The 27814-nt window shown below is 40.1% G+C and overlaps 1 long non-coding RNA gene across 1 annotated transcript in view; it reads right to left on the reverse strand.

Moving 5' to 3' along the window:
- The window catches only part of LOC308522903, a 55627-nt gene extending 28023 nt beyond the window's left edge, over nucleotides 1–27604 (reverse strand). Inside the window, exons 1-2 of the long non-coding RNA XR_013996274.1 lie at nucleotides 27095–27604; nucleotides 25434–25525 (exon numbers count right to left, since the gene is read on the reverse strand). This is a non-coding gene — a long non-coding RNA (uncharacterized lncRNA). The remainder of the gene's footprint in view (nucleotides 1–25433; nucleotides 25526–27094) is intronic.
- Nucleotides 27605–27814: the final 210 nt, after the last annotated feature.

Here is a 27814-nt window from a genome sequence, read left to right on the forward strand (position 1 = left end):
AAAGGAGCTAAGGACCTTTGACTGTAGTGATGAGGATGGAGAACAGATCACAAGTCCAAGAAATAAACGGAGAGCCACGAGTGTGCGTGTGAGAAGGTGGGCAGGGCCATGTCTTAGTTCACATTTCGATAAGCCCTCATCTCTCAGGATTCTGCTGAGGAATGTCACCTCCTGGCCACAAAAGCTCCTCCAACCTGTGAAGGCTGAAAGGATAGCCCTAGTTTTCTCCAAGACACAGGTGATGCCTGGGGTCCTGAGCAGGGCACGGGTTTATAATATGAATGTGAACACTCGGAAAAGCTTTGCAGGTGAGATAAGAATAATTTGTAATTAGCACATCCCCTGTTTAGCAGCATTATTTGCATACAAAGTGGCTTTTATAATTGCTTGGGAACCATTTGTTGACCTTTCTTCTTCAGCAGGCTAAACATTTGCCTTGTTTATACAATCATTTTCTCTATAAACTCTTCCTTCACGTCTTGCCTGGGGAAGCAGCAAATCAGACACAAAAGTTTGCAGTTCCCTTTTTAGGGCATAGACAAATAAATGTGTTGACACTGTGTGTTGAAACTGACAGATCTTAAGGGGCACTGTTTTGCAAATGCTGCTTTAGACTCCTGGAGCAGCCATTGAAAATATGGTTCCCCTGCCCCTCCCCTAGACGGAATTTAACAGAGCCTGAGGAAGGGTCCAGTAGTCTGCACTTTTAACTTATCTCCCAAATTATTAATGTAAGAGGTTGGGTTTGGGAATCAGCATTTCAGGTGACTTGGATCATTTTGCAATTTCTACCACTGAATCAATGACCAAGTTGGTAAATGGGTCTAATTCCTGATTGGAGATATTGATTGGCCATGGCAGTGCCATAAAGGTTACTAGCATCCACAGCTCCCTTTTCTGGGCCAGTGTCTTCCTATTGCCTCCAGCAATATGCTAAATTACATTGCTTTTTAAATGTTACACTAACCTTGTATTCCCAGGGAAAATCCCACTTAATTATCAAATACTGTCCTTTTCATATATTGTGAGCTTTAATTTTTATATATTGTGCTAAATTTGTGTTATAATATTTCATATGTGTTTATAAGGAATTTTGGTATGTAGTTGTTCTTTCTTATAATGTGTCTGGCCTAATGTATCTGTGCCTATCTCTTCCAAACCTTCATGCCAATACTCTTGGAGATCTCCCTTACCTGGCTTAGGTGCGAATAGGCAGAGACAGGAGTAAACTCCCTTTACTAACACTGCACTCCTCTAAAGGCTCACTGTTTCCTGCGGTCCTCCTCCTACTGAGACTGGGGAAGGGAAGAAGAGGTTATGGCATATCGAGGGGGAGTCATTTGTGACCTCGAAAACAGCCCTGAAGGGAGGTGTCTAGCTGCAACATTTCACAGTAAGTAGGACTCTGGTTTTAGCCATAACCCAGGACAATAGGAAAAGCTCCCAAAAAATCTGGGTTCAGAAATCATAGAAAAAGAATATCTTATCGCATATTCCAAAAAACTTCTTACTGATTATAAGATCACTAAAAGGGTTGAAGGAAATACTAGATGATATGGCAATAAGAAATTCTTATCTGGAATGTCAGAGAAGTAGTTTCTATATCAAAGTCATAGATTAAATATAGCTGTCATACCCAACAACTATTTTAATGAATGAGGATAGGCTAGGATAGGAATTATTCTAGTAAGTGCGCCACATATAGTACTTAGAGTTTCCTGAAATCATTTTATTCCCATTCTCTTCCTCTCTCATTCAGTCACATGTATGTACCATGTTGCAATGTAAAATGGAGTTCTTATTATAGATCACAGCTGAAGAATTTCGAAGCTGCTGAGCTAAGGAAGTTTCTGAGAAGCTGTGATTCTCTGAAGATTCTCTGAAGTGGCAGGAGACATGCAGTAAGATAAGGTTTATAGCTATTGCTGATAGTCCTGCAGGTTCTCCCTCTAAATCAGAATCTGCTTTGAATTTACCACCTTTACGGTAATATAGAGCAAGCTCTCTTAAAACAGACTGCTATCTTTGCAGAACAAGGGAGAAGCATGACCATCTGAGTACAGACATTCTGACAGCGCCCTGTGTCCCCAGCTCACTCCACCAACTCTGTGTCTGTGAAGGAGGGCTGGCAGGGGGAGTGGAGCTGGTGTCTTCTCTCACCAGAGGAGTCTGGGCCATGTGACTTGCAAGGAAACAATCAAGCAACACATAGTTAATGCCCCAGGGCCTTGTAGGTTGTCAGCACTGTTCTCAAACTGTTTCAACTTCTGAAACAAAGGGCTGCTCTCCAGAGGCCCTTCATTTAGTTGGCAAACAGAAACCAATAGCCCTGAGAGAACTCACGGACCAAGGGCTATGCTTCATATAACATCAATGCAAAGGGATTTCAAAGGCAACACAGAAAGAATGAGCAAATGGGGAAGCCTTCTCTGAGCTAGACTGGACTAATCATGAGGGATGGATTGACTTCAGAATCCAGAGGAAAAGATAGGGACATCTTAGAGTCAGAAGACAGCAATTCACGGATTTGGATGTGTCACACAGCTTTTGCCCTCCATCATGTACACACTCCAGAAAATATGTGCTCCAACTAATTATCTCAACTGAGAGTTCATTTGGTGCCAGGAAGAGTGAATTTTCATTGTATTTAAATGCATGATCACAGATTATTAATACCATTCTTATCCAGCTATTCTATCTCTAAAACTTATGTCAGGCAGCAATAACTTGGTTCAGTAAGGAGCTGCATGATAAACAAAAGATTGTCCACCTATCCTCAAATTTTGTCCAGCTGTGGAGAAGGTGTGACCCACTAAGAGAACTAAGAGACTAGAGGCATGAACCAATAAGAATCAAGCTAATAGACTCCATAGCAAGGAAAAAAATGAGGGTCACAAAGAGGTTAGGGTGAAGACCAATATAAGTCAGGGAAGGCATCCTGGAAGAAGTCGATGTTTACGTTTGTGACAATCTTGTGGGTCCTATCAGCACAGCCCTTCTCAGCAGTGACTCAGCACATCGAGTTCAGAGGCAGCCTCTGGGCACATACAGGCCTCTGATGGGTTTATAAGGAAAATGCTGATGCACTGCTGAGTTGTACTGGGACTGTTGAGCAGCACTACAGAATTGAGTGCGTCATTTCCCCCTGAACAATGCGTCTCTTTCATTGCTTGAAGTGTGACCATTCATGTTGAAAATGAAATTCCACAGTGATCTGCTTGGGGAAATTATTCAGAGCTACGCACTTAAAGATTTTTCTATCTTTTTGTGGTCCTCAATTAAGGCTCCCAAGAACTCTGCAGGGTAAATTGGTGCCAATCTAGGCATTGAGAGTAGAAGAAAAAGAGATGAAAACTCCAAAGTTTGTATGAACTTTCAAAAGTCATCTCTAAGGACAGCAGGGAGCAATTAACTAAAACACCTAGAATATTGATGGAAAAGAAAAACCAGGGACTTGAAATTAGGAAAACTTGGTGCTAGTCTTGATTCTGCCTGTAGCTACCTGGGCACTTTTAACTAATGCAGAGATATACACATGTTTAGACATATTTTTTTTAAAAAAAATAGAAAAAAATAAGGTACACAAAAAATCTAATAATATCTGGTCTATATAACCCTTAATTAATAAGCTGGAATATTTTTCTATATTTGTGTTATCTTTTTAAATATATAAGTAATTAATATATTATAGATAAAGGAAGTCTTCTTGGGTCCTCTCACCCAATATGCAACCATTGTCATGAGTTTGTTTCTTTCATTCTGTTTAAAACATTCTATAGAGTTGATTTTATAAATATATATATGTGTATGTGTGTGTGTGTGTGTATATATATATATATATATATATATATATATATATTATAGTTATTTTATTAGGGACTTAAATTTTTGCATAATTGGCATTAATGCTATATACAAAGTATTATTCTGAAACTTGCTTCCCCAGGAACATTTGGATTTCTTTCTACCACCTTATTTTGTGTGTTCTTTTCATGCCACTTTCCCTTTACTCCTCCTTTTCCCTCCATTAGCCATCTCTATTAGATTGATATAATTTTCTTCCTTTTGTTCTTTTCCCTTTTATACTGGCTTGTAAATTACATATTTTATGTCTGTTCTTTTATTGATTCCCCTCAAATTTTCAATACACATATTCTATTACTAATTTTCTAACAAAATGTAGAAAGGAAGGACCTTCGTATCCCTCATACTCCTTAGGCCCCCTCACTCCCAATGTTCATTGCTGTCTAGAATTTTAATTCCAACATATTTTGAACACAAAATAATTCTATTTTCTTTTCCTTTTATTTTATTTTAAATTTTTTTATTGTTGAAAATATTACATGTGTCTCTTTCCCCCCCCCACCATTGACTTCTCCCCGGCCACTCCCACCCCTCAGCACATGCTGTCATTCCCCTACTGTCTGTGCCCTTTGGTTATGCTTATATGCATGCATACAAGTCCTTTGATTGATCTCTTACTCCCTCCCACCCTCCTCTGCCTTCTGGTCTATTTTCTTCAATGTTTACAATACACATCCATGTATTTTTGTTACCACTATGTCCAGTTTCTTTGCTCACCAACTTTCTTGAATCCCACTCATTACTTCTGAATTTATTTTCCTTTTTGATGAATTATCTCTCTTAATCATTCTTGCAGTGAAGATCTGATAGTAATAAACTTAGTCCTTAAATGTCTGAAGATGTCTTCATTTTACATTTGCTCTTGAAGGCATAACATTCTACATTCAAAATTATTTTCGCATGGCACTTTGAACTAGTTCTTTTATTAATGAAAAAATGAGCTGTCAACTAGACTGCTGTTCTTTTTGGGTAATTTATCTCCTCTGGTCAGATTTTACAGTCTCTCCATTGTAATGTCTGTGTGTGGATATATTTTTATTTCTCCTGCTGTGTGAACAGTGGGTTTCCCTAATCGAAATACTCATGTCTTATGTCTTTCAAATTCTGTAAAGTTTCAGCCATTGCTAACTCTTTTAGACCCTCTCCCTATCCTTCTTATAATATTTTCTTCTGAAATTCTTATTAGACATGTTGGTATTTCTCAGCCTCCATGTCAATTTCTTTCATTTCTCTATCACTTGGTCTTTCTATTTTCATCCTAGGAAATTTCCTCAATTCTCTCTTTTACTTGAAAAAGTCTTTGGTTGTGTTAGCCTAGTAATTAGCCCACTGTCAAGATTCCCATTACCCTCCCTTACTTTGATGATTTCAAAGATGTTGATTTAAAAAAACAAACAAACACAAAAACATCTCTTTAAACTTTTCTATTATATCTGTTTCCTTGAATAAGGATTATCCCATTTCTTTGATTTCACTCATCTATCTCATCTATTGAGGGGTAGCTTCCTGTTCCTTTTTCCTCACAGGCCATGTTATGATTGTTTCAGCCCACGTTTATCCATGTCTGGACCCACAGGGAGCCCTATGTTAGCAGCTCAGGTCCATTCTCAATGCCTGTACCTATAAAACCCTGGGAACCAGGCTCAGGTGAGAATCTTGACTTAGGCTTTTGGCTTTATGATAACACCATGTTTCTAGAAGTCACCTGGGCAGTAGATCTCTATGAAACATTGTCTGAGCCCAGTTTGAAACCCACACATTCCCATTTGAGGACTCCTAAAACATTTACATTTATTGCCTAGATTATCCATACATAGCTTGTCTCATCCCCTTGGTGACCAGGGGGCTCTAGCCTCAGCCTATACCTGTAATTTCCATTCCATTCAGGGCCTTTGATTTTGGGGGTAATATTTAGTGCAGGTCTATATTTATTTTGAAATAAATAAATTTATGTTCGTTTATGTATTTGGAGTTAGAAGGGTATATTATAAACTCTCCTTTATCATGGAAGTATTTTTCATTTTTCAGATAGAGGAACTAAAGCCCAGAAAAGTGAGACAGCTTTCCCATACCACAACCTAGTTATTGCCAATGCAGGCACACCTCAGAGATATTGCAGGGTCAGTTCTACACCATTGCAATAAAGTGAATATCGCAATAAAGCAAGTCACACAAACTTTTTGGTCCCCCCGTGCATTTAAAAGTTATGTTTACACAATACTGTAATCTATTAAGTATGCAATGGCATATTTCTTTTTTAAAAGCAATATACATACCTTAATTAGAAAATAGTTTATTGCTAAAAATTGCTAGCCTTCATCTGAGCCTGTTGGAAAAATGGTGCCAATAGACTTACAGGACTTGGGGTTGCCACAAACCTTCAATTTTTAAAAAGCATATTATCTGCAAAATGCAATGAAGTGAAGCACAATCTAATGAGGTATGCCTGAGTGATTATGAAGCACTTCTTCTCTGCCTTAAACACACCATACATTGTCTCTTTAACTCTAAGGAGAACATAACAGCTATCTTGCCTTTCTTAAGTCATTACTGAGAACTGCAGGAATTGACATTGCAAATAAATGTGCAAGTATTTTGAAAATAAAAAAGTGTAGTCTCTTATTAGCATTATCATTTTTTAAGTTCTGTTGTGATGGGGATTATAAGCAATGTTAATATTTACTTTCATTGCTGAGAAATTACTTCTGATTTTTTCCACAGTGGAGTTTGTTCTTTTCATATACCATTTCTATACTCAAAGTCATTTCTGATATTAAATAAAATATGACCTCTTGGATAGAAGGTAATGTATGAAGGTCAACTCACAGAGACTAAGGAACAAATTTTATTTTCATATATTTAACAAACATTTGTTGAGTGCCAATGTGTCCATGCCCTTGGATTGTGCCTGCAATGTAGTAAGTAGATTCTTTTTGTAAGAAATAGACTTTTTATTTTAGATTTATGGAAAACTTTACATTTATAGTAAAATTGCAAAGATAGAGTTCCCACTTATCCTACACCTATTTTACCCTATTGCTAACATCTTATATCAGTATGGTGCATTTGTCACAATTAATAAACCAATATTGATACCTTTTTATACTTTTATTCCAATATTCTTAGTTTTTACTTGTTCTAGGTTCCCATCCAAAATACATTACATTAGTCATTATATCTCTTTAGGCTCCTCTTGCCTGTGACAAAAAGTCAAATTTTCCGCTTTTAGATGACCTTAATGGTTTTGAGGGCTACTGATCAGGATTTGTCTGATGTTCCCTTCATAATTAGAGCAGAATTGTGGTTTTGTTGAGGAAGATCACAGAGGTAAAGTGCTATTCTTATTACTTCATATCAAGGGTACATGCTACCCAGAGACATCATTTTGTTTATGTTTGCTGTAATGTTTGTGAGGCTTATCAACTGGAAAGTTACTCTTTTTCATTTGCCCATACTGCATGCGATCTCTTGGGAAGGAAGTCGCTATGAGCAGCCTGTACTCAGAGAGTGGGGGGTTACCTTCCACCTTCTCTAGGGCTGATTCTCTACACAGTTATTTGAAATTCTTCTGTTTGGGATATTTGTCTATTCTCCTTATTTATTTATTACTTACTTACTTATTTATGTCAGTATGTATTTGAAGAGGTTGAGAACATGCCCCTTTGGCACATTGATTATCTTGAGCCGAAGGCACTTGAGAAACAGCAAATTCAGAAAGAACTCTCTGGCCTTTTCTACCTAAAACCTGGTCCTAAAAAGTTCCATAAAAAGATGCCTCTCAGTCCCAGGATGATAACATTCTTATCACCTTTGACATGGACCTGAAAAAACAATCCTACGAAATCACTCTGATTTCCCATTAGTTCCCCCCATCTATTTCCTGGTCACCATCCCACAAAGTGCTGCCTCTAATCCAAACCCCTTTGTCTTGTCACATCCCCACGATTTCTCATCTTTTGTTCAGAAAGGTATTAAGATTTAGGGCTGAACATCTTTTGGTCTTCATCTTCCTTCTGAAGACTCCTGTGTACATGTAAAAATATTAAATGAAAATTGTGTGCTTTTCTGCTGTACATCAGTTGAATTCTTAGCCCCAGCTGCAGAACCTGAGAGAGTAGAAGTTTTTCCTCTCCTACAGACTCCTGGATATTTATTTTATCTTACTACTTTATTTATTTTGCCGTCCAAACTGTTTCAGCTTTAGCTATTGGGAGCTCTTGCCTCTTGTGTTTCTTTGACATTCCTGTGTGTGTGTGTGTGTGTGTGTGTGTGTGTGTGCGCGCGTGCGTATTTAAATGCTCTCTCACTTTTTTGGTGCTTGCTGCAAAATTCTCTAGTTTATCTTATATATTTTCTGTCCAGTCCTAGAATCCACTATTTCTCCAAGGAGCCCTGATTGCTTTTAGTAAAGAAATCATTGACTAAAAGGAAACACATAGAATCCACTGTGATTAGACATACTAGTAATTTCTTTGTTCATTCACACCTATAAAATATCTGGTTCTTGTTCTCTCAGTCTCACAGGAATGCCGAAAGCAGGGTGAATGTCCTCACAAAGCCATTAGACTTATTTGAAAGGGACGACTTTCAAATGGGGATGTATACCTCTTTGAGAAAATTCAGAAATTCTAGAGAAATAACAGAGAGCTTTACCCTCACCAATCTCTTCTAAACATGGGTTTAAATTGAATTAGCAAATGGAAATGTCTTAAATGCAATAGTAAATTATCTTGGAAATATACTAAATTTCAAGGAATAGAATCCTTTTTCTTTAGTCAGAACACCTCAGCAATACCTCAGCAGTTATTAATAAGCTATTGTTACTGGTTTAAACAAAGATCCTAAAAATGTATATTATTGCAATGTATCTTTGTATGTGTGCCCGGACTCCAAAGCCTAGTTTTATTTGTATGGTTCCCCAACAGAGTGGTTGCTATAGATATAGCAAAAGCCCAAAGGACAGCATGCTGAGCTTTTGGAAAAAGTTTCATTTCCAAAAGCAAGGGATAGACATTGAGGCTTAAAGGGAGTTGATCCTTAGGATAAACTTATAGCTAATGTAAGGTTTTCAGAGTGAAATCTAAGATTTCAGGGAAATTTGGGGACCAATTATGTGATGTTCAAAGGAAACAGTGAATATGAGTGAGCTTTAGTTTTTAACCCTCTGCTCAAGGCAAATATGTGCAAACTATTCTACTCAATATTGTAGACTAGAAGGCAATTTTTGTTTCTTTTTTGTGATAATGATGAAGAAGAGGAGAATTACAAGAAGATGAAAGCTGGAGTTCTAGGTGCCTGAGCTTTAAGTTGTTTTAATTCACAAATAACCATAGTAATGGAACTTGGCTTTGGTCTGGTCCTCTCTCAAAGAGGGACCAGATGCTATTGGAAGCTTTCTCTTGACCTTTCCTTGGAACCTGCCTCTCCCACCTGAGTTTCATGGTAAAGTATGCTCAGGTACCAACCTTCAGGACAGCCAATTTATTTCTCAAATGGAGTTTTCCACCCTAGGAAGGCCAGGTGTATGAGCCCTTCTTATCTCTCATCAGCTCAAAGACAAAAAAAATGTCTTATGAATATAAGATTTGTAAAAATTTAACCTCTCAGTAATGTGTAAGGAAAAAAAGGAGGAAGCAATGTGGCAAAGGGGAGGCCAAGCAGAACCAGATTGACCACAGGAAGAATGATCTTCCAATGGTTCTTGCTGGGGCCCTAAGATGGGTTGTCTGGCTATTTCATATTCTCCAATGGGAAAAGGACCTGGTGCTCACGTATCAGTGAACCATTGAAGGAGAACAAAATGCTAATGAGAGCCGTCCAAGGGGAGGGACTTCAAAAGTGAGTCTCCTAGAATAACAGACCCACTTTAGAAACGAGCGAGGAAGGACTGAGGGAGCCAGGGTAGCAAACAACTGGACATCCATGTGTCCTCCACGTTGGCTGCCTTCCTTGCCTTGATCACCTGAGAAGGATCCCAACTGCTGATTCAGAGTTGTCTCTTTGGTGACATTGGCTATTCAGAACTGTCATTTCAGGGCTCAAGAGGAACTGTGGGGTAAGCTATAGCTTTTTCTCTGACTTTGTTTGCTTTTGTTAACATTTGAAAATTCTTTTCTACCATTAATGGGGGAAATTATTGACTTCTAAGTTTCTTCTTCTTTTCTTCCCCCCCTCCCACCAAAATTAAAACACAACACTCTATATACACACACACATAAATCTATATAATCATTTTCCTAGTAGTAAAACATTTGATACGTGTTAGCCAATAATACAGATGATTTGAAAGCCTTTTGAGGATGGGTCCTATTTTCAATGGCATGGAATGATATAGCTGTTATTTCATAAAGAGCATCTTTCTATTAGTTTACTTACAACTCCCCTCCATGCCTCAACTCCAACCCCAATTTAGATTACAGTGTTAAAAAGATCATCATAAAATGTAGCCTTGCACAAGGAGATGACCTAATTATTCAGCTTTGCTCTTAATAAATTATGCAATGATGCATGCAGTATTTTTCCTGAGAGAATGAGTGTGTCAAACACTCCTGCGAGTCTGTGTAGATGCCAGAGTGAATGTTTAGTGCCACAATTTGAGAGTTGGTTTTACAGCACTTGAAGAGTGATTTAACAGTTCATTTTGTTGTTGTTGTTGTTGAAAATATGCATTATCCTGAAGGAACTTACCTGCATATAGAACATACTATATGTGATAATTGTATATTTAATAATGTTCAAATAAAGGGCATGCTGTCAACTAACTATTTGTGCATAATTTCAGAGTGGTAGTGAAAAAGCTAAAGGGAATTCCCCAAGAGTTCAAAGGAGTTTATTTGAGACAGATGAATATCAGCCTCTTGAGGCTCCTGTCAATAGAACAAGAGGGTGTATTTATAGCTGTATCTGTACATAGGGGAGGATGTTCCAAAATCAATCCCAACTATTCAGGATCACTGAATGGCTGTTAAAGGGAATCCTTCTGGTCTACCTCATGATTTGTACTATGTTCACTATGGTGTGATTATAGAGATGATGTGTGTTGACTGTGCAACCTTCTATCTGGTCTGATGAAGAATTGGGATTTGACAACCTCTGAGAAACTTGTACTGTGGATGGTTAGATCTGAGATAAGGGTGGATTTAAAGGCAATGATGGTGAGCCTGAAATCTTATTTTGTCATATCAATAACACTCTCAAAAGTAATATTGTAAATTTGTCATGGCTAAAATGCTGAAAGCCAAATGGCATTAGCAATGAAAGAAAGATAGTTAACAAATCATTGCCTCATATGCAGGTTAACTGGCTGATGTCAAGGAAATTTTTATTGGACATGTAAGCCATGATTTTATATCAGTGAATCAAATTCAATGGATTGATGTTGAATTCAAATATTTTTGTGAAGTAAAAAGCAGCTTGTAATTTTTAAACCTCTACTTGATGTTTTAACATAACCTTTCTAGGTAAGGTACCTGCCCAATTGCTTATCAGAAACCCTCTCTGCCTTATATACCATATATATATACATTTTGCATGAAGAGAGAATAAGGTGAGGAGGAATGGGAAGTAAGGCGTAGTTTGCTGAAAGAAGATATTCTGGATTTGGTAGCAGGTCTCTCAGTTTTGCTTAGAATATCTAGAAAGGAGATATAGATGTTGAGGCACAATTATTACCCTCACCTGTTATGGAACTTGTGCCACTTGGTGTTGAGCATGAGGACCACCCTGTCTCAAGATAGTTTCCTCTAGCAATGCAGCATCCCAGCATCCCAGCATCGCAGCATCCCACAGCCTCCCAGCATCCCAGCATCGCAGCATCCCAGTCTCCCAGCACCCCAGAATCCCAGCATCCCAGCATTGCAGCCTCCCAGCAGCAGTGGGGGCCAGCACCTTCCCCAGCAGTGCCAGCTGTCAGTAGCACAGAGGGCCAGAGATCGTCATTACCATTCATCCACTGATGGATGATACCCTCAAATCACTGGGCCAAAGGTGGTTTAGGTACAATGTGTACAAGTACAGGTTGCTTGAACTTTGAGCCTGTGAATGTGAAGGACAGCCTGGAATGTTCTTTTATAAATTACCTGACAGAGGATCTTTAACGACTTCATGCAGTAAGTTGCAGAAAATTGTGTTATAGTTACCTCTAAGTTATCTGGGGATGGGAAGAATAGAAAGAGCTGGACAGCAGCATTTGTTGAACAGAGAAATATAATGAGGACTGTTGGGGGTTAAACACGAAGAAGGAAAAAGAATGTTGCCTTTGTGGTGCTTATGAGCCCTTGATGGAAAATAGATCAAGTACCTGCCATTCAAAAACTTACAACTCAAGACTTCTCTGCTTGCATCGAAGCTAAAATCCTATCACTAGAAAAACATTTCTGAGTTTAGAGATATTTTCAATCTTTCACATCTTAAAAAAAATGTGAAGATCTGATAGAATATGGTCCACATCAGAGAGTGAAGCCTTCTAGAGTGGATTCCTGGCTGGACCCATTTTGTATCCATTCATTCTTTTCCTCAAAAAATACAGAGAGAACACTTCACATATATGAATCCCGGAGATTGCAACAGAGGAATCTGCTTCAGAAACCATCCACTTTCGTGCAAGAAGACAGGCATGGGAACAGGGTTACTTCCAGGGGAGAAGAGGGAGAGAGGAAGCGGGAGATCGTGGGTACTGATTTGGAGTTCTGCTCAAACAGAAGGATCTCCATTAGAGTGTGAGGTGGAAAATGACTTGGAGAGGCTGGTGGGGACAGGAAGGCCATGAAAATAGAGAAGCAACATGCATTGTTTCATCTGCATATGTGAGAGAATGGTCATTCAAAACAGAATTGACCTTTATATTAAAATTAGAGGCCTAATGCACAAAATTCACGCAAGAGTAGGCCTTCCTTCCCCCAGCTGCCGGCACCGGCTTTCCTCTGGCACCCAGGACCTGGGCTTCCCTCGCAGCTCCGGCTTTGTCGGGAAGGTCGTCTGGAAGGACATTTGGAAGGATGTCCCATCTAATTAGCATATTACCCTTTTATTATTATAGATTCAGGAGATAGTTTTTCTAATAGACTAGCATGGGGATAAAATCAAGTTCTGATCATCCCCCCAGAATGCTCCATGTAGCTCTTATGTAGCTTAAGTTAGCCACTAGAGAACACAGTTCCCCGAGAGGCTGCATAACATGAGGGCGTTGGATTAAACAAGTTCCAACAATAACCCTTCAGGAATATCAGTACACACACACACACACACACACATACACATACACACACTTTAAAAAAGGCTTGTCTTTAATCCATCAAGGTTAACTGTAATGTGCAATAAATTGTAAACAATTTTTACTGCATTTTATTCCAGCTTGAAAGTTCTATGATTATATTTTTATACGCCTTTCTTGTTTATAATTGTATGTCTATGGCAATTCACTTATTATTTCCTAGGGGGTATCACTTTCTCTGACCTTGTGTGTTTTAAGGGAGGCTGAAATATTACACTTTAAAGGCAAACACAATCTGAGCAATTGAACACCAGGGGCAGCTGCTGTGCAGGTGCTGGTTTGGGGACTTCTGAGACCCAGGCCTCTTGAAGGGGGGTGCACATACATTGAGCTGAGAACCCCCAGAGGATGAAGACTTGATTCATTATCAGATCAATAATCTGCAAACTGTGAATAAGCAGGAAATCAGAGCCTGTTGGCTTTTTAGTCCATTGTGGAAACAAGGGTCATTATGTGGACTCCAAGTGTGTTCTGGTCCAGTGAGTCAATAATTCCCATCATATCATGGAAAATGCATTGCCCCTATAGGCTATGGAATGCCTGGGGAATGTTCTTCAGTAATAAGGCCTTATGCATAGCAGATTATGCATTAACTTTAAGTCTGTGCTGGGACCTAACTGGTAAATAATACACAGTCAGTTACATTATACCTGCTAGTGCCTAACCCTATGCTCTGGAGAAAAAGAGAAGGCTTTGCAAGCATTTCAAGTAGACTCAGGCAGGGGAGAAGTACAGAGTCACCTCAGTCAAAGATCCATGTGGCATTTACTGATGTGAATGTTTCTAGACTCTCATTGGAGGAAAGGGGAAAAAAAAAGAAGAGATGGAGGCATGAAACAAGGGAAGAGGAAGGTAGGAAGGAAGGATGGAGAGAGGGAGAAAAAGAAACCTGATAGTGTGCGTGTGCGTGTGTGTGTGTGTGTGTGTGTGTGTGTGTGTGTAGTTGAGTTCAAGGTTGGAATCAACATCTAAAATGGAAATAGCTATAATACTTAATTGGGTTACTAATAATAGCTTGAGCAGCAGTCTTCAAACAATAAAGATAATTTTTGTTAAGACATTGACTCTGGTGAGTGTAAATATGAATAGAGTTAGAACTGGGGCAGGGAGCAATCACACAGACACAAGAGAAATCAAACATTTTCATAACAGAAAGTATTATAGGGCAGTTGTAAACACCTCTGGTATTGCTCAAAACAAACAAACAAACAAACAAACAAACAAACCAAAACACCTGGAAATGCCCACAATGTTTTCTTAATAATAACTAACATTTGCAAAGCCCCTTATAATTTACGAGGCATTTTACAGCAATTACCACAGTTAATTCCCACAATAACCCTGTGAGTTTAAATATTAGACTTCCTAGTTTACAGCTGAGGGGACTGCAGCCCAGGGAAGTTAAGTGGCTTTTGCCAAGGCCACTCAGGAGTCAGCCATGAAACCAGAACCAAAGCCAGATCTTGTGACTATGGATTGCCCCGCTATCTCAGTCTCTCTGCCTTCATATCCATGGATCCCTCTTCAAATAGTTATTTCTGGAAAGTTGAGATCAGCTACCTGGAGGACAGAGACCTGCCAGCCACAAATCCATGGGCACCCAAAGCTATTCTTACAACCAACACAGAACTTGGGCTTCAAAGTCCAGAATTTCAATATATATGTATTTTTAAAAGCAGAAATATATGTTGCTTCCCCCTACACACATATGCAATTCCTGTTAGTATTTCTAATTTGTATATAATAAAACTTTGCTACCATAATTAAAAAGTAAAACCTCATGAGTTGCTGAGCATCAGGTCATAAAATGTGACTGCTTGTGGACATTCATTTTGAGCGGCATAAGATCGGGCTGAAGGTAGTGCAGGTGGACGATTGGGGTTGTTGCAACATCCTGGTGGAAGGGATGGGCCACATGCTGTGAGGGAAATGGTGATGAGCAGGTAACTACCTCTGCTCTTGAAGGATCTTGCACCCTATTGAGAAACACACCTGCACATGCAGAACAAGGAGAAAACATAGGTGGGGAGAGTGAGCAAGTGTGTGCTCTGTTTAGGGATCAGAGTGAGCCAGGTGATTAAACCAAAGGGTTCACCTTGGAAGGCAGTGGAAAAGGAACCTGGAGACAGAGAAAGATGGAAACCTGAGAGGTTGGATTTTATACTGAGAACATTGAAGTATCGTGGTGAGTGGCAGAGTGGGCAGAGGGCATAGTAAAATGTATTTAGGGGAGGCAAATGTGGGAACATAGGGAATCAATCCGACAGGAAATGTTGGCGAGTGGAGAGACCTGTTACAAAGATCTGGTAGTATTTTGAGGTAAAAGAGTATTAACATAGAAATACAAGTAAAAGGCAATTATTATCATTACTAGAGGCCTGATGCATGAAATTTGTGAAAGGGGTTTGGCCCTCGCAGCCCCGGCCGGCCGGCCCTCACAGCCCTGGCTGGCCCTTGCAGCCCCTCGCAGCCCCGACTTCGTCCAGAAGGTCATCCAGATGGTCCTCTGGAAGGTCATTCTGCTGTTTGGTCTAATTAGCATGTTAGCTCTTTATTATATAGTATGATTAATGCTACGATATTGATAAGAAGTATCCCAGAACTCTTTCTGAATTGCCTTGAGTTGCTTTCCTCAAGATGGGTTTTGAGGAATACTGGGCCTCTGGATATCAACAGGTGTTCAAAAAATAAGCTGTGATCAAAATGTATGGAAGTGAAGGGGGTAGTAATAGCCACCTTTCACAGCTATGGTGAAGGGGAAATGAGAAAGTATATGAAAAGGCCTGGTACACAGAACACATTCCACAGAAACTAGTCCCCTTCTTCCAACACGATTTCCATTTATTGTAATAATACCCCCCATATCTATGCCTATATGAACCCATATCAATATCATCTAATATATAGGTGTGTATGAATATGTGTATACTTATTTATGTATGTGTATATGGGTGTTCTCACTTAGGCACATTAGGCACATATTTAATCATACTCATATGAACATGCACATGTGTCACCCAGGAATACCTTCAATGTAGGATTAAACCTAAGGAGGTATGAAATACCCACATACACCATCTTCAGTCCCTATGGCACTCTATCGAAGGCCTTGCCTAAGAGATGTGTGAAAGCTGATGCTATCCCTGTGTTCTGCTTGGTAACAGTACCCATGGGTGCCACAGATGTGTCCTAGTGCCATCTAGTGGGGAATCCCATTTTCTGCCCCCTAGTGCCTCCTTGTGCTGACTCCAGCCATTGCCCCCACTCACCATTTTACAGGCTGCTTCCATCACCCTAAGAAACAGCAGGGCTAAATGAGTTCCTCTGTGTTTCGGTTTAGGCTCTTTCCTGTTTTCCTTCTGGGTGTTCCTGGACATGAGTACATCTCATTGAAATATTTCCACCTCTACCTACAGACAAAGGAAAGGCTCAGAGCACCTCAGTCCACTGTGCCAACAGGACGTGAATGACTGTGAGTACATAAATCATTTCTAAGTTCATGTCTTCAGGATCTAGAAGGAAAATTCTATATTGTATAATAAAAGCATTTTGCGTTCTCTAAATTTAGGAATACTTTATATATGTATAATTCTTTCTTTAGCTCAATGAGAACTTTGGCTCACAAAGAGATGCTACGGGCCAATCATTTCAAGGAGATGAGATGGTTTGGTCTTGGTTTGTCTGTGAAGAAAGCCATGTTGGTTATAGAAACTGCTACACATCAATTAACCCATGGAATTCAATCCTAATTTTCTTTAGCTAGTGGATTTAATGCATCAAAAAGACTAATAGCAGTGGAGAAAAACCAGGTCATTAGAGCTGTGTCTATGTGGCCAATGCACTTTGAAAGTTCTTTAACCCATTCAAAATGTTAAAGGTCACTGAGAAACATGGTAGTGGATGAAATGAAGACTAAATGCAGAAGTTCAAATCTTACTGGTTGGTAAATTAGGCCAAATAACTAGTAAATAGTATTAAAAATCAGTTGAATCACTATCAGTATTTTACTGAAGTGATCAGTTAAATCGATCGTCATGTTCTGGCTGTCCATCTGACAACAAGCTATGTATGAGCTCGGGCGGAGTGGGAATGCCAATCTGGGTCCTCTCTTGTTCCTCCCTTTGCCCATGTTCTCTGCCCAGGGCCCTGGGACTTTGGGATTGGTCTGATTGATTTCCCCCTGCTTCATGTCAGTTAGACACTGCTAGTGCTGAGTACGTTATCTTTATGTTCCATAAATGTGGTCGAGCCTTCTGCCTATGAGTTCCCCACCTCCAGGATAAAAAGAAAGGTGAAAGCAGAGAAAGGGTAAATATGAATGATAGAGAAGGACAATATGAGGCTTACTGCTGGTATGGATTTGACCCGAGTTTCCTATACTAAGTCAATGTCAGATCTTATGGAAGAAGACAGGAATTCAGACCAGAGGTAAGTAGGTTGTTCTACTCTCTTTGTGTACGTAATGAAAATTGTATGAATTTACTCAGCCTGCCTCGCATCGTGAGAACATACCTCATTTGAAAGGGTTGGGTTTGTTTTGGCAAAGGTTGAATGCCCCAGTTTGCCTTCCTGCTCCTTTGTTTAAGGGACAAGTGACGCTCATGCGACCTATCTTGCCAGAAATCAGCATCTCGGCCTCTGGGCTGGGGAGATAGAGAAGGAGGAAATGAAAGCACCGCATTTTTATTATGCTTGAAGTTACTTATTTGCAAAGTGGTTCTTCATCCACTTACTCTATCTGTTCCTCTCCATAGCTTCTCAGTTCTGCTGTCTTTGTTGCAAGGCTGCATTTTGTATGTAATATTTCTTGCCACTGTTTAGGAATCATTGTGACTACATTGCTCTTTATCGATAATTTCATGTAGCACAATCCATCACCGTGTTGGATGTTGGGGCAGGGAGAAGGGCATTACTTTGTCTTTCACTGGGTGTGCAGACAGCTCTCTTGTATCGATTGCTTGGCTCACATGTTCGTTAGATGATGATTTGCACTTTTCCTGTATTGTGTTTATCCAGATTGTGTTTCAGATGTGTCTGTAACATATCATCATGAACAACAAACATTTATTGAACACTTGTGGGCTGTGGATCGGGCTCCAGGCTAGGTCTTTGGGATAGTAAGAGGAATTTAATGTGATTCCTACCCTGGAGAATTTTATTATCCATTGGACTATGTTTGTTTTATGATTTTTTAAAAAAGATACCTAACAGCTTATGCTGAGTGATTGCTGCAAGCAATAAATGCTCTTGGAGTTCAGAGATGGGAGTAATGGGTGAGGGCTGGACTGGTCAGGGAAGGCTTCATGAAATGCGAGTAGCTTTTTAAAGGGTGGGAAGGATATTTTTATGGGATACTGTATATAGAGTTTCTGAATACCATTGTGCCAGATTTTTTAAAAATGTAATGCCTTTATCTTTAAACTGCAATTGCCTCATTAATTATTTATGAGCTAAGACAGAGAATCAATATTCACCTGCTTTCCACAGTGTTTTTTTGCAGAGTTCTATTGTTAACAGCCTTGCACACCTTGTCATACAGGGCAAGAAAAAGCCAGGCAGTCTGTTCGCTTTCTCATTAAGATTTCCCTAGTCTAGTTGCCAACTTTTCAGATTGTCTTTTGCTTTGTATAGAATCTTTCCCCCACTGGAAACTCCAATAAGAAAAAAAAAGTATATTCCATGACTTCTTAAAGCAAAGTGGGTTTCAAGGTAAGAGAATAGGGAAGAAAAAAATGTGACTTTCTTGTCAAATTTGCCTCACTGAATCTTCAGGAGAATGCAGGCTTGACCCTGGAGAGGATATTCATTCCCCAAGGGAAATATCCATTTATGAGAGGTTCCAGGAGTTTCCATTCTAAGAGAGAGATGTTCAAACATTTTTGAAGATTGAAAACTTTGCTTATTACTTTTGCAGGACTCTATTGGTCCAGGTAGATACTTACCTCGGCTGATTGACAGAAAGGTTGGCAGGAAGGCTGTCATGGCCAGCAGTGTTCATATTCTAGGGACTAAGCCCTGTGAGTTTCATAATACCTGTGCTTTTTCCAGAACTCTCTCTCTACATCTCTCTCTCTCTCTCTTGATTTCTCTTATGTTATTTTTTTTAATCTCTCTGTTTTGTCATTTATTTTGGCTTTGGTGGAATTAATGGCAAAGAGGAAATGAAATTTGCATTTTCTTCCTTTTGGTTCTTCATGTAGCGTATATTTAGGGGTACCTATTACACACAGAGCATAGAGCATGCCACAGATCTCAGATTACAATCTACTTGCTAAAAAAACAGGTTAAAATTGGTGAATATTTACACACTTTACGTTAAATGGGTCAAAAAATAAAAATAAAAGGATACATTTGGTTTTTATGCCTACCAATTTCAATTTTCTTGGTCCTACCAATTTAAATTTTCCAATGAAAGGCGATTAAATCTTTTTTCTTTTAGAATAGTTTCTTAGGTGTAAGTTGGTCTAACTTGGACAATAGTTAGTGGATTTGAAGTATAAATGCTCAATCAGGGATGTTTCCCCTTTCTCAAGAAGCACCTCTATGTTCCTTCCCAAGGTGCTTGGATGCATGGCATGCCCTCTGGTGGTAAGGCAGGCTGCCCTGTGTGCTGTTTTCCCTGCTGTCCACCAGAGAGAGGCGGGGGTGGTCTGGTTCCTGAACAATTTGTACTGTTATCTTCCACATGGCTAATCTCACCTGCGGTTGTTGCTGTTGTGGGTATTATGCTGTTGCTCACACCACAAATATAGATAGTCATCAAATAGTATGTCTGTGGAGAAGTCCTGCATTTGTTATCCTTCCTGTCTGACTCAGGATTTCAGGGGCTCAGCACTTCTGTGAGTCCACAGAGAATTCAAGTGAATTTAAGAGACCCCTACATATAATACATGCATCATGTGGAATCAGAGCTCTTGGTCTCATACTTTTCTAAGATTTCCTCCTAACCATATGGGATACAGAGGGGCAGAGTAGCAGCCTGGGGGTTCCAGAAAACCTAGTCTAGTGTTTCAGTCAAGTAACTCCCACCTTTGGTCAAGTCCCAAGAAAGTCCAGGCCCTTCAGATTCTCAGAGAACCTGACTCTATTCTTACCCTGGGGGCATCCACACAAAATCCTTCTCCTCTTCCTTGTCTGGGAATGCTTTCTCCTCATCTTCCCTGGTGGGAACTCCCCTATTGTCTCTATTCTGTGACAATGCTGTGAGTTAGGGTAAAATTCTGCCATTGACTTTGCCAAGCTTGGTGGCTTCGGATCTGATAAGGGGAGCTTTTGGATTTTAGAAAACCCTTTTGCTTTTGACCACACCTGGCTTTCAAAACCTTTCTGTACTATGGACTCGAAACCCAATTTTTCCCGTTTTTCTTTTAATCCTACTTTAAAGATCTGAATCATCCCCAAGCAATGGATGCCTCTAACCAGAGAAGGGGAGTGCATAAAAATACATACAAATATAGTATATTAGCCACTTTACAATGTCTGCTTAAAACTGTAAGGGGCCAGGCTCTGAATAGTTTCTAGAGTGCAATTGTAGGAGGAGTCCAGAAGTTCAACCACAGTGGGTTGGAATAATCAGGGATGGCTTCTCAGTGGCAGTGGGGCTTGATTTGGCTCTCAAGGATGGAAGAATTAAGGTGGGTGTGAAGAATAGGGAATAGGTCCACAATTAGAATTAAAATCATCTTCCTACATATTCCCAGAGCTGTGTATTTTAACTCACGCATAGCTCTCAGAGCACAGTTATTGCCGTCTCCAACTTACTCATGGCTGTGTCTTCCTGTAACAGTATAAACTCCTTGAGCACAGGGACCAAAAATTTCTATATTTGGCCCAGCCAGTGTCACTCAGTGGTTGAATGCTGACCTATGAACCAGGAGGTCATAGTTCGATTCCTGGTCAGGGCACATGCCCAAGTTATGGGCTCGATCCCCAGTGTGAGGCATGCAGGAGGCAACCAATCAGTGATTCTCATCATTGATGTTTCTATCTCTCTATCCCTCTCCCTTCCTCTCTGAAATCAATAAAATGAATAAATAAACTTTCTGTATTTGTATCTCTAATATCACTTAGCCCTGTGCTTGTATACATCAGACCTTCATGCATATTTAAAATTTAAGAACATGTTAAAAACAGAATTTTTAAATTATTTTACCTTAGCTCTCCCTTTTAAAACTGCTGTATTGCTTTATCTCTTGTATTAAAGAAAAGTAATTTCAAAAAGGATATCTGAATAGAGATTTTATATTCTTCAAAAGCTGGTTACTCAGATATTCTTTTATCTTCTTGATATCCCACCATCTTATCTATGGGATTTCCATATGATGGTTACCCCAAGGTGTCATTTTTTATTGTGGTAAACTATACATAATATGAAAATGACCATTTTAACCATTTTTAGTGTACACATGAGTGGCTTTAAGTACATTCACATTGTTGTGCAGCCATCACCATGATCTCCAGAAATTACTCATCTTCCCAAATTGAAACTCTGTACTCTTCAGACATAACTCCGCATTCCCCCTCCCCCCAGCTCCTGGCAACCACCATGCTATTTTCTGTCTCTGTGAATTTGACTACTGTACGTACCTCATGTGGGCTGGTGTCTTACAACATTTGTCCTTTGTGTGTCTGGCTTATTTTACTTTGCATAATGTCTTCAAAGTTCTTCCCTGTTATAATATATGTCAGAATTTCATTTCTTGTTAAGGATGAATAATATTTTATTGTATATATTGGCCACTTTTGTTTATCTAATACCTCAAGTTTGTGATAAAAATAAAATGCTCATTACCATTCAGTGGGCATCTACATATACCTATGAGTATTTTTTGGTGACTTGATTCTCTTTATATTGTGATGTATTTGATCATTTGACCCAAAGGCTTAAATGGGGTCCTTTCTATAAAGAATGTGCCATGTGGTACCTCCAGAAATAGCACTTCCTCTAAGACAGTTAATAGTAGTTATAGGGTCAAGTGACTTGGATTTTTTAAAAGAAAAATAAAAATATTTTTATTTTATTCCTTTGAGGTTTCTTCTGTCAGTCATTAAAGTGGCCAGAGACATCAGGCTGATGGTCCTGAGACCACTAATTCTAACAGCTCCTTTCTACAAAAGGGTGTAAGGGCGGTCAAAGATGTATGAGCATTTCTTCCAGTGGCATTCCTTATAGAGTCCCATGGTGCACAAACATTTTTAAATATCTGAGAAGTCTTGCTGCTTTAAAAATAAATAAATAAAAAGCTTAATTAATCCCCCCCCCCCCAGCATTTTCATGCACATCTAAACTCCGAATTATTATTAGTTGTTATTTTGTTAATAATTTGAAATATTCTGTGTTAAAACAAGGTAAAATTGTTAAGAAGATAAGAAAAGTGAGAGCATCCAAAAAAGTGGGGAAGTAGGTTCTTTCAGAGCCTTGAGATGAGTGGATTGTGACACAGAAACAAATAAATATTCCTTGATTTTCTCCTAATTAGGACAAAGGCCCTTAGAGTCATAGTCGGAGAATTCATTTGTTATGTGTTTAAAAAATCCTTCAGCTAAACTCAAGAATTTATCCTGTGTCCACATGAAGGACATCGAAAGATAGATGTAGTAAACAGTTTTAATATCCTTTGTTTGAATGTTTGTGGAAGGCATAGCAATGCTATTTAAATCCATTTGTTTCTTTAAATAAATGCATAAAAATTTATTGAAATGAAAGACTGTTTGAATAATTTCCTTATAGTCTTTTGATCTGTGAAGCAATAAATAAGTACAGGCAGTTAAGTTCTTTATCAGAAGCATGTTCACTACAAAGCACTGAGGTTCAGCCATGATTTCCCCCCCCCCCCCGCCCCCCACTGTAGATGCTAAGAGGTAAAAGGTAAAGGAAATTTTCTCGGATTGAGGTGGGGGGAGGGGGGTGGAGTGTCAGTGAAAACTTCACATAGGAATGACCTTAAAGGTAAATCCTAGAAGGAGAAGGCTAGCCAAGTGAAGTGAGGCAGGGGGAAGGTGTCCAGAGAGCTTAGGGGAACTGTAGGCATTTCAACAGAGTGGAGTGCAATGTAAAAATTGAGGTTGCATAGCTGATGCTCTCAAAGTAGGGTGAGTTTGAAGTGAGCATATATTTTTTTACTGTTTTCCAAGGAAACAACAAAGCTCAGAACTTCGATTAAGATAAGGGGCCAAGGGGAGAGTATAGAAAGCATAGCTTGGTTTGGGTTCTCTTAGAGAGCTTAGCATTCCCCATAGCCTGAGTGGAGAAACACGAGGCTGGGCGCTGACATTCACTGACTCTGAGCTGGGTACATCCTTTCTTTGGTTCTCATTTACTTCACAGGAAAGGATTTGGACTGTATGAACTTCTAAAACCCTGCCAGGTCAGTTGGTTGCTACTTATCTTTCTGTCTAACAAGTATGTAAACTGATTCTCAGCTCCATCTCGCCTCAGCGCTGACCCCAGTTTTGGAATGCAAAACTCTGTATTTGGCTCAGGTCCTATCTGTGAAGAATGGCAGGCTGATCACCAAGGCTTACATGTGAACAACGGAATATTGGTGCAAAGTCACCATACTGATACTGGCATGTGAGAAATACAGACAGCTCTTATTTAAGGAGAGGGCGTTTGGACTGCAGTGTTGAGAAAAGCTTCCCAGAACTGCAGGGATTTGAACTGAATTGTGAGGATTCTTATGATTAACATAGACAATGACAGGGTGAGGACATGGAGAGGGGGTTCAGCACCAGTTGGAGGGGGTTGTGAACAAGAGTGCAGAGGTGAGAAAGGGCAGTTTATCTCAGAGAGAGACACTCAGGCCTGCAGAGGTCAGCTACTGCCCTTCTGAATAGCGCTGCACACTATCTATCTCTTTTAAATGTTCCAGACCATTTTTATCCCATTGTTTGACACTTCTTATGTCACCAGCTGGGGATCAACCTCCCAAGGAGTTAGTCCTACTCATAAGAAGCAGTTTTTTATAGACTTGAATAGTGTCAGATCGTCTCCTCTTTGTGCCCCTGCATTCCCCATTGACCCTGAGCTGAGGTCACTGAAAACCCTTTCCTTCCCTTTGAGTCCCCCACAGGGCCTCAGCCAACCCATCTGGACTAACGCTGCATGAGGAGCACGTGAGGGCTGTCATCTCTGTCATCGCACTCCTCATCACCAACCATCATGGGCAGCCCGATGACATGCCAAGTAGTGCTAAGGCTTTTATCGTCATTGTTTTATTCACTCCTTCCAATAGTGCTGTGAGATTGGTTCTATATTATTTATGTCCAGTTTTCCAAATGAGAAAGTAATAGTTAGAAATGTTCAGTGGCCTGTCTAATGTCACACAGGGAGTAACTGGTAGAGCATGAACTCAGACCCTGGTCTCTGACTGCAGGGAGCTCACAGTCACTGTGAGGCCACAGAGGATGGACATCAGGACAGGGAACAACCCTGCCATTACACAGAATATCCAAATCTTTGTTAATTGATGTGAGATTCCTGTTCTCCCTTTCTTGATGGAGTATTTGGTTGGTGGTATGCTGGGGCATAGTCTAGACACTGGAAAATTTGAGGGTTAAGTTTGGCTCTAAAGAAAATACAGCCTGGCTAGCATGGCTCAGTGGTTGAGCACTGACCTATGAACCAGGAGGTCACAGTTCGATTCTGGTCAGGGCACTACTGGGGTTGCAGGCTCGGTTCCCAGTAGGGGGTATGCAGGAGGTAGCCGATCAATTATTCTCTCTCATCATTGATGTTTCTATCTCTCTATCCCTTTTCCTTCCTCTCTGAAATCAATAATATATACAAATATATATATATATATATATATATATATATATATATATACACACACACACACACACACACACACACACACACACACAAAAGAAAATACAGAACTTTTTTGCTAAATAAAAGAGAAAGAATATATTTCCAAGTGATGCATTTCCATAGAACAAATATGGATGTGGACATAATGCTGGGAAGATGAGGCAGGATTGTGGATGAGCAATACAGGATGCACTGAGTTGCAGCCTCGTAGAGCTGGGTTCCAACCTTGAGCTTATCAAATCCATGGACCAGGCACAACTTCTCTGAACCTCAGTTTCCTGTTTTGTAAAGTGGTGCTCATAGAGGTGAAGGTTGTACTTTTAAAGATATATTAAATTCTGGACCAGAACCAAGCAAAACAGTGCCAAGCAACCATTTCAATAAGTGGTAGCTATATTTTTAAATTGCTTTTGTGATTGAAGAATGAAATCCTGCCCAGCTCCCCTGGCATAAAGTTATCCCTCCCACCTAGAAACTTCCACTTACCATCTCATCGATCCACCTTTGTCCTTCATCAAGTCACCAGTGCTGTTATTTCATTGCAGAACACTTACATAACCCCTGCCATACATCCAGCACTGTGGAGACAAAGACAAAAAAAAGAGGATCCTTTGTAGATGCTTTAGCTTTTCAATATATAAATATGCATATGTCTTGTCTCCTATCTAGAGTACAAGGAAAGAAAATGTTCTTTACCACTGCCCTGCATGTCTGAAACACTTGGGGAAAACGAAGCATAGTCAGAAATCCTGGTCTTTGCTAATGGATAGTTGGGGAGCGATCCCAACCCCAGGCAGGCTCTTATTTCTAATGGCTTTCAGTGTGTGTGTGTGTGTGTGTGTGTGTGTGTGTACATGCGTCACGTGCATGCGTGTTGGTGGATCAGTCATTCTGATTAGTCTTCCTTGACCTGTTTCCACCAGGAGACCTCACACTGCAGGCAGTCACTCTTCCCGCCACTGGCCAGTGGGGATACAGATGTGCCCTCCCAACTCCCAGGCAAGTCAGCCCTGTGATCCAGAGCCTGGAGGTCATCACTGTGGTCAGAGCCTGAGGCTGTGCTTTGGAGGCTGGCAGAGCCCCAAGGATCCATGGGTAGCTCTAGGGAAACGGCCTTTGTGAAACGCTTCTTTGATGAGAAGCATAATATAAATACAAATTGCTATTATGTCAGCTTCTGAGGAGCCACTTCAATCCATTTGGGCACCTTTGATTTTATTCTCAAATTGCTTTTCTCCTTTAAAAATCTTAATAAGAGCATGTTTTCCTTTAGCCTCAAGAGAGTAATTTATTTATTTAAAGTAATAATAAAGTTTCAGCATAATCCCTCGGTCCCAAGGGGGAAGGAGACTCTTTGAACGATTTATTTTTCCCATCCTTGAAGTGCCAGGGAGACCAAGCAGCTGCTGTGGTGGTGTCTTGGAGCCCACTGCCATGGCAACGGCCACAGCTTCTCGGGCCACTGGGAAACAGGCATGGAAAATGGTCTCATAACTTTCTTCTTTCACTTTTTTCTGCTGCTCGTTCCTCCTTTAACGAAACGGAGGAGTAAGGTAGGGAGAGAACCTGGCTCAGCTGTGGCAGCACCATAGCAACTGTGACTGCTCATCATGGCCAAGTCCAACTCTGGCTCTAGGGGAGGCCCATGAGGAACAGGTCCAGGCAGATGGAAGGGTTGACTACTCTGGATTCTCTCTTCCTAGTACAGAGTCAGACGTGGGCTCTGAGAACTGGGGAGTGGGCCCAGCTGAAAAACACAGGGGGAGTTCGAAAAGCTCAGTCTCCAGCAGGTGAGACAAGCATGTCTACTAGGAAAACTAGGGTTACTTGACACTTATCTGCCAACCGATGTTTTAAGTATTACATGTGCATTATCTCATTTAGCATTTATGTGAAGGACATAGCACTGTGATTCCACTATTAGGAATAAGTAAACTGAAGCTTTTGGAAGTTAGGCTACTTGGCCAAGGTCATACAGCTAAGAACTGATAGACCTAGGATTCAAAACTAAGGTTGGTTCCAGAAGCCAAGTTTATAACCACTATAGACATTGCTTCTCATGTTGGATTGCTTGTGAAAGGCTGATAAGGATGGTTATATCAGCTAAGAATACTTTTGATTGAAAATAATAAAAAATTCTGACTTACCTTGACTTAATAGGATTCTGGAGGTAGGTGGCTGCTGGCACAGGGAGGCTGCTTAGTGGGAGGGAGGCTGTTTCCTTGTCTTTGTTCTCATGCTCATCACCTTCTTGTCACAAGAAGGCCTTGCACCTCCAGACTTCACATCTGTAATCAAGGCAGGAAGATGAAAAGGAGAAAGGTTGTTGCCAACACTACCTCCTTCCTGCAGGAAAGAAAATGCATTTCAGGACCAACATCAACCTGACAACAGCGGACTTCTTATGTCTCATTAAAGACAAAGGTCACACAGCCTCCTCGCCCTGGAAGGAAGGCAGGAATTTGTCTTTCCACCTTCTACACCAGAAGGACTTTGTGCAAATGCTCACAGCTAAAATGTGACTGGGGCATTGGCTGATCAGAGAAAAGGGGGAAATGCTGGAGAGGAAAGGTATGCGTATAAGGATGGTGAAGCTGGGAGAAGCCTGGATCCAAGTTTGCATGGAGCATAGATGGAAAAGCCAGCTGATGCTTGGATTGTAGTGGAATTTAAGTACTAATCCTGAAAGTCGAACTCTAGCTTTACAGGCAGGTACTCTTGTTTCCATACTCCCATCAGCCACTTCTCTTGCTCCATGTTTTAACAATATGCATGTGCTAATTACTATAACTTGCTAAATTTTAAGAATCTTCTACATGGCTTGGGTCTGGATTCCACTGTAGGAAACAAAAACGGTTCTAGGTTCA

This window comes from Myotis nattereri (assembly GCF_964212035.1).
Source record: "Myotis nattereri genome assembly, chromosome: 8".
NCBI classification, from domain to species: Eukaryota; Metazoa; Chordata; class Mammalia; order Chiroptera; family Vespertilionidae; genus Myotis; species Myotis nattereri.